Here is a 6,240-nt window from a genome sequence, read left to right as displayed (position 1 = left end):
AAGCACAAGTGCGCCCAACAAGAGGTCTTAATTGGAGGCGCCGACTCGGCTAGCGGCAGACGGCAAGAGCACGAAGCATACATGGGGCGTACACCGCGTGCACACACAGGCGGAGATGGAGAAAGGAGCGCGCGTCGAGAACAGACGACAGCTTCCTCCGCGCCGGAGTCGCCACCTGTCGAGAGCACGGGCAACCTTTCAATTACGAAGAACGGGTGACGGGGGCAAACTCGCTAACGAGACTGCTTCTTGGCGCACAGTGTGTGCTCGGCAAAGGCAGGCTACCGGCGCGCTGAGCGGCGTAATTTCCCGAGCATAACAACGATAAAAATCAGACTGAATACCGGTATAATTAGGGTCTGGGTACATTGAATTGGGGGAGGGCGACGGCAAGACCACTTTTGCCCCGCGCCGGGAGAGAAGACTGCTGCAAGGAAAACGTCAGACGCAGACGACGGCCTAGGTGGCCTGTGATTGGTTCAATTAGGGCGCCCCAGGAGGGGAAAGGAAAGGAGGGGGAGCCCCTGCCGTCTCATTAGACTCCAATTTTGGTTCTCCGCTAAACTTGGCGAACTGGATGAAAGGAGGGATAGAAAACTCTGCTGTTGCTGCTTACTTCGTCAGTGCGCTCGGCGGGAGCGTTTTCTTGCGAGGAAGAGACGTCCCGACGAGTCTTAAGCATCTACCTATCAAAGAACCAGTGCACTTAAAAGCGATACATACACGGCGATGCGCGGTGAAGTGAATAAAATAACCCCCTGATTTCACCCTTTTGAATAAGAAGCAACGAATCCAGAAGTTCGAGAAAGCTCTTAGAAGAAAGCAAATCTGGCCCTCATTGAATCGACTGGAGAAGGGAGCAGAGTAATTTCCTCTTCATCGCTGGAGAGCCGAAAAAAATAAATATGCGAGGCGGGGAAGAAAGAGAAAAATAAAGTTTCATGCGCGTATAATGATGGCGAACACAGGAACAAATTGTGTTGCTTGCAAGGGGCTTAATTCTTCGAGATGTTTGTTTTCGTTTCGTTTCCTGCAATTTCGTTTGGGAAATGAACTGGAATCTCGTTATGCGTCCCGAAACATGGATTAAGTAATTTTATTGAGTCTCACAAATGCTCGTAGGCAGAGCGAGGGGTACAGTGACATTGTCAAAACCATTGCACCGCCCATTATCTTCTACATGAACATTAATCTTAGATTTGTACTGGAATTAACGCAGATTAAATACATGTGGTTCCACAGATAAGAAGAACAAGTGTTTATATCACAATAATGATGTGGGTTATAGCAGTACCGTCAGCCAATTTTTCATTAAACTAAACATGCGGGGGAACCAAAGCTGCAGGCGAGATCGGAGCTAGAAACACCATGCTCCTAAATAACATGAAACTAGTCGTCATTATTGAAGTCCACTTCACTGAAACCTATATATTATTAAGCGATGATTAATCATAACTAACAGAAACCTTCCAATAGATGTAATCAAGAAAGGTACGGTGAAAAATAATTTACGTAGCTTGTGCGGAAACACGTGAAACTCCCTACTGCGCAGTTTCTTTAAAAAGAAAGGAAAAAAAACATATCGACTTGAAAGCTGTGTGCCCATGCTCTGAGCATTAGTTCACTCTAAGCTTATTTAAGACATCGCTCACTATTTTTTTATAGTTATCCGCTTTGTTATAGTATCGAGATATCTGACCAAACTGACAGCTGCTTGGCTTTTGATCCCTCAACAAATTTTATTTCTCCTGTAAAGCGTGCTCTGCCGTTAATACATGCAGTCTGCCACAGAGCCCTCTTTACGAAAGAAGATGCTTTACGACCACTTTGACGAACAGTGCGCTTACATAAGATGGGTGTACAGATGATTACATGCCCATCGTGTTCAGGGAACTCAAAGAAAAGGCACGCCTAAGAATATTTTATTTACTGACAGCAGTAGTTAAGAGGACCTCCGAGTCCTCTTAACTACTTGACGCTTTCACGTTATCTGCAAAAGAATATTCCCGTGCTCCGGGAAGACCTAGAGATAACGCCAGCGCCACTTAAAAATTTTTTGAAACTCCTGGACAACCAGCTAAGAGGCCCCAACGCAATCTCAAGAAGCATGCAGCTCGCATGTAGCCAGAAGACACGCCTGATTAGATAGTCCTCCGCATCATGGCTCTTAATGAGTTCTCCATTGCTTATAAAGCATTTCTTTAGTTTAATATTATTTTCCACAAGTAGTTCATGAGACAGTTAACTTATCAGGCAGCATGAGCAGCTCAATTCAAACGCCGGTGGAGCGTAAAATTAAGTTTCCTACAAAAATTACCAGACGGAACTCTGGCGCTAGCGCCTACGGGAGCTTTAATCGTGGTGATTCAGCTACCAAAGGAACGATGGTTAGTTCATGTATTTGCCTAAACGCCGTCTTTCTGGCTTTAAACGACTTGTGACTTGAAGTATAATCACTCACAAGAAAAAAAATGTGCTACAAGCGAGAAGTCAAATGCGCTCCAGCGCTTGCAATACCAGACTCCAGTTCGCCGAGTGCACGCAAGGTGGAGCGTCTGATTCCTTCGCCACACGTGCTTCGGCAAAGCTTGAAATTGGGCTGGTTGGTGAAGTTCCATCTTTTGGGGGCTATCGTGAAGGAACAATTCGGGCAAGGACGAACGCAAAGAAGCGGGACTGTGCAGGTGAAGCGCAAGCTATGAACTGGCGTTTATTTGAAAACGCTTGGGAGAAGACAATAAATACAAACAAAAATACCGATGAAAAAGCAGTTGTAAATGTGCGCTACATGACTATGATTTCAGTTGCCGCTCCCAAAATTCATTTGGCTTGTCAAGCTGATAGTAAGAGCGCTGACACACTCTCCAGCACTTCCAGATAGCTTGGCGTGCGCTTCCAAAGCCGGGAGCTTATTGAGCTTTCTTTTACGGCACGATGGAATTCGGATTTTATTTCGACAACAGCCTTGATCACAAAAAAAAAGAAAAATAAGGCCGTATAGGCGCTGTAAACAGTCAATAGTCAATTTACTGTCAACATATATAATAGGGTTTGCCGCCATTACAATTTACAGTAATATATACATGCACATTTACTCATGTTAGATTCGGTGACTGTGGCGCGCTCTTTTCACTTTACGGAACGAAGCATGCAGAACGCTCTTTCAGTGTTCGCATTGGATTAAGGAAATGCCTGTACATCCAGCGAGATAAGCGAAAGGACTGGTCTGGGATTTCCCAGAATACCAAGGATAATTTTTTCAGCAACATGCGCCTAAAATTCTGAGAACTCTCTTGCCAGCAAGGGGATGCCACGGTGGTGAAACGGCAGGAAAATCCTGCTCATACGTGTCGAACGCTGCCAGCACTTCTGCCTTCACGCTCGGGCTCTCAGTCTGCAGGGGCGCGTTTCAGAATGACTCGCTGGTGCACTTCAAGTAGTGTGGAATGTTTCGCTGCACGGCACATATCTACGTTTCTGCAACAAAAGCGCAGTGCTCGCAGCATTTGTTAATGACTTCACAGCGGTTCCCCTCGCCTACGATGTTAATCACGCAGTCGACAACTGTCCAAGCCTCGCCGCAATTGCGTCATTTCATCGATTTATCTAGCGGCTCCTGCAGGTGCATGGCATGCACACAGCACACCAGCTTGCAAAAGAATAGACTCAGCTTCTGGTTCCTTTAGAGTACGTTCGAATTTTTCGGGGAATCTCAGCTTGACGAGCAGGTTGTGCGGGGAGTTTGTCACGAAGAACGCCTTTAGCTTCTCCCACTTGTCCCACAAGCGTAGTCACGAGACGGTCAACGTGATCACAACTGAGGGGGCCCGAAATTTAAAGTTTTTTGAATTAATCCGACTCGTCAGTATTTTTTGTTTCGTTTTTTTGCCAGTAAGTGTGTTCCTTTTTCTTTCAGGTTCTATCGGATTAATCAGAAAACGCAAAACCATAACTGTAACCTGTATAGTATATACAAGAAGAAAATGGCACTAAGTTACAACTTCAAGTTCGAGTTAGCGCTCTGTCCAGTTTCTCTCTTATTGTTCATTCATTCATTATTCAAGAGAATTTATACAATTTGTCTCCTCTTAGTTTAATTATGCTTCAGCCTCGAACAAAAAAGCCATATTAACCCAATTGTTTTCAATAACTCCATGATGATGATGATCATTCATTAGCATCCCCTTCGAAACGGGGCTGTGAAAAATAGTCGCCTACCCTGCTCGAACTTATCAGGTAATCTGCACATGCTTATCAGGAGAGGCCGAATTTGTAGGCACTAAAAAATCTTGATTTTAGGCGCCTAAACCGGCACTTGGAGTCTAAACGCACTTGGCGCCTAAACCGGCACTTAGGCATGATAGGGGCTGCAACTGGCACTATAAACCGCATGCAAACCACGGCCTGTTCTATATATTGAATGCGTGCAGCCCATTGTCGTGCTAAGAAACTGACATAGCGTTCACTTGTAAAGTGTGAAAGGCAGCAACCATATTGTGCAAGCCATCGCTTCACAGACCATTTTTAGGCACACGAAAGGCAGCTCTTTCGTCTATCCGCACACTGCAGCCAACATCCTTAATATATTTGCTCGACGCTATGAGCAGGTAGTGCATATCTTATGGCCAAAATTATACCAGCTTACAATGGCTCATCAAGTGCAGCAGGAGGCACAAAAAAAAAATGGGGGGGGGGGGGGGGAGTGAGGGAGACTCTAATTCACGCAGTCAGGGTGTTTGGCCAGCGAAGCTGTTCTGATAGCACCTGATCCGATAGACCAATGTGGCGTAGCCTTGAACTGGGTCCCGCCGAGCCTGAGCACGACGTCGTTGTGCATATTGATGCTTATTACGTTTTATTGGCGCAAGGGCATCTAAGGCCAAAGAGCGTCAGGACATGTCTTGAAGCGTACAGTCTTTCTAAGAAGGCTGCGACACCGTCAAGAGCGTTGTGAGAGAGGGAAGTTGTTGTCACGCATAGTTGAATGATAACGCTAGTTGTTTTCGTTGCCGAGGAAGCGTCGGAGTAACTGAAATGTAGCGCCTGCTAGAGAACAGGCGAAAACTTTTCCGCTAGGCCTCGTAGTGGTGCTATATATAGTAGTACCAGCGCAAATTTACCAGCACAAAGGTACCAGCGCAAAGGTGTCAGAGCGAAGCTGTCAGTGCGACGGTGTCAGCTCAAAGTGATACAAGCAAAGTGATTTGCAACGTCTGGCTAATATCTTTGGACAGCAAGGCGAGAATTTAGGTTTGAAATTTAGCGTTAGAAAATCAGGGGTTAGGGTATTCAATGAAAACAGTGAACAAACAGTGGCCATACAGGGCCAGGAAATACCTCATGGAAAATAATATAAATACCTTGGTATATGCATAAACGAAGGCAATAGATATATGGAAACACAGGAAAAAACAATAGCAGTAAAGGGGAAGAGAAATATAGCCATAATGAAACACAGAGCGCTAAGGGGATACAATAGGTACGAGGTACCCCAGGGTATGTGGAAAAGTGTAATGGTTCCAGGACTTACTTTTGAAGATGCGGTTGTTTGCTTGAAATCAGGGTTGCAATCAGGACTCGATGGCAACCAAAGGTCAATCGGACGTCTCGCATTAGGCGCTCACGGGAAACCTACAAATGAAGCTGTGCAGGGTGATATGGGCTGGACAAATTTTGAAGTGAGGGAAGCTCACAGTAAAATTGATTATAAAGAACGACTGCGGAATATGGAAGAAAGTAAATGGGATGGGAGACTGTTGAGGTATTTGTACAGGAAAGAACATTGATTCAAAGTAGATGAAAAGAACTAGGAAGCTTACCAGCAAGTATGCGGCCTGTAGGGCGAGCAACACAGCAACAAAGAACGTCAAGCGGAAAATCAGAGAGGCTGAAATAATCTCATGGGTGGCGGCAATGGAAAAGAAACCTGCCACGAGTAACTACTTAAGAGCAAGAACGAAGTCAGGAAAGAAACAGTATATGATACAACAATGATAACTCAAAGGGAAACTCATTACTTTTCAAAGTGATGCCTTAGAACACGCACCTATAAAGTAAGATATAAGAAGGAAGAGGAATGATGCGCTTGCTGCGGTAAAGCTAGGGAAACGATGGAGCATGTTTTATTACAATGTGAAGATATCTGCCCAGCGGTCGATTTAGGTACCACTGGCCTCCTTGAAGAACTTGGGTTCAGCGAGAGCAGGGGGAAAGTAAACATGTCCGCAATAGAGATTAGTA

The sequence above is a fragment of the Dermacentor albipictus genome, chromosome 1 (genome assembly GCF_038994185.2).
Source record: "Dermacentor albipictus isolate Rhodes 1998 colony chromosome 1, USDA_Dalb.pri_finalv2, whole genome shotgun sequence".
NCBI classification, from domain to species: Eukaryota; Metazoa; Arthropoda; class Arachnida; order Ixodida; family Ixodidae; genus Dermacentor; species Dermacentor albipictus.
Note: the sequence above shows the minus strand (reverse complement) of the source record.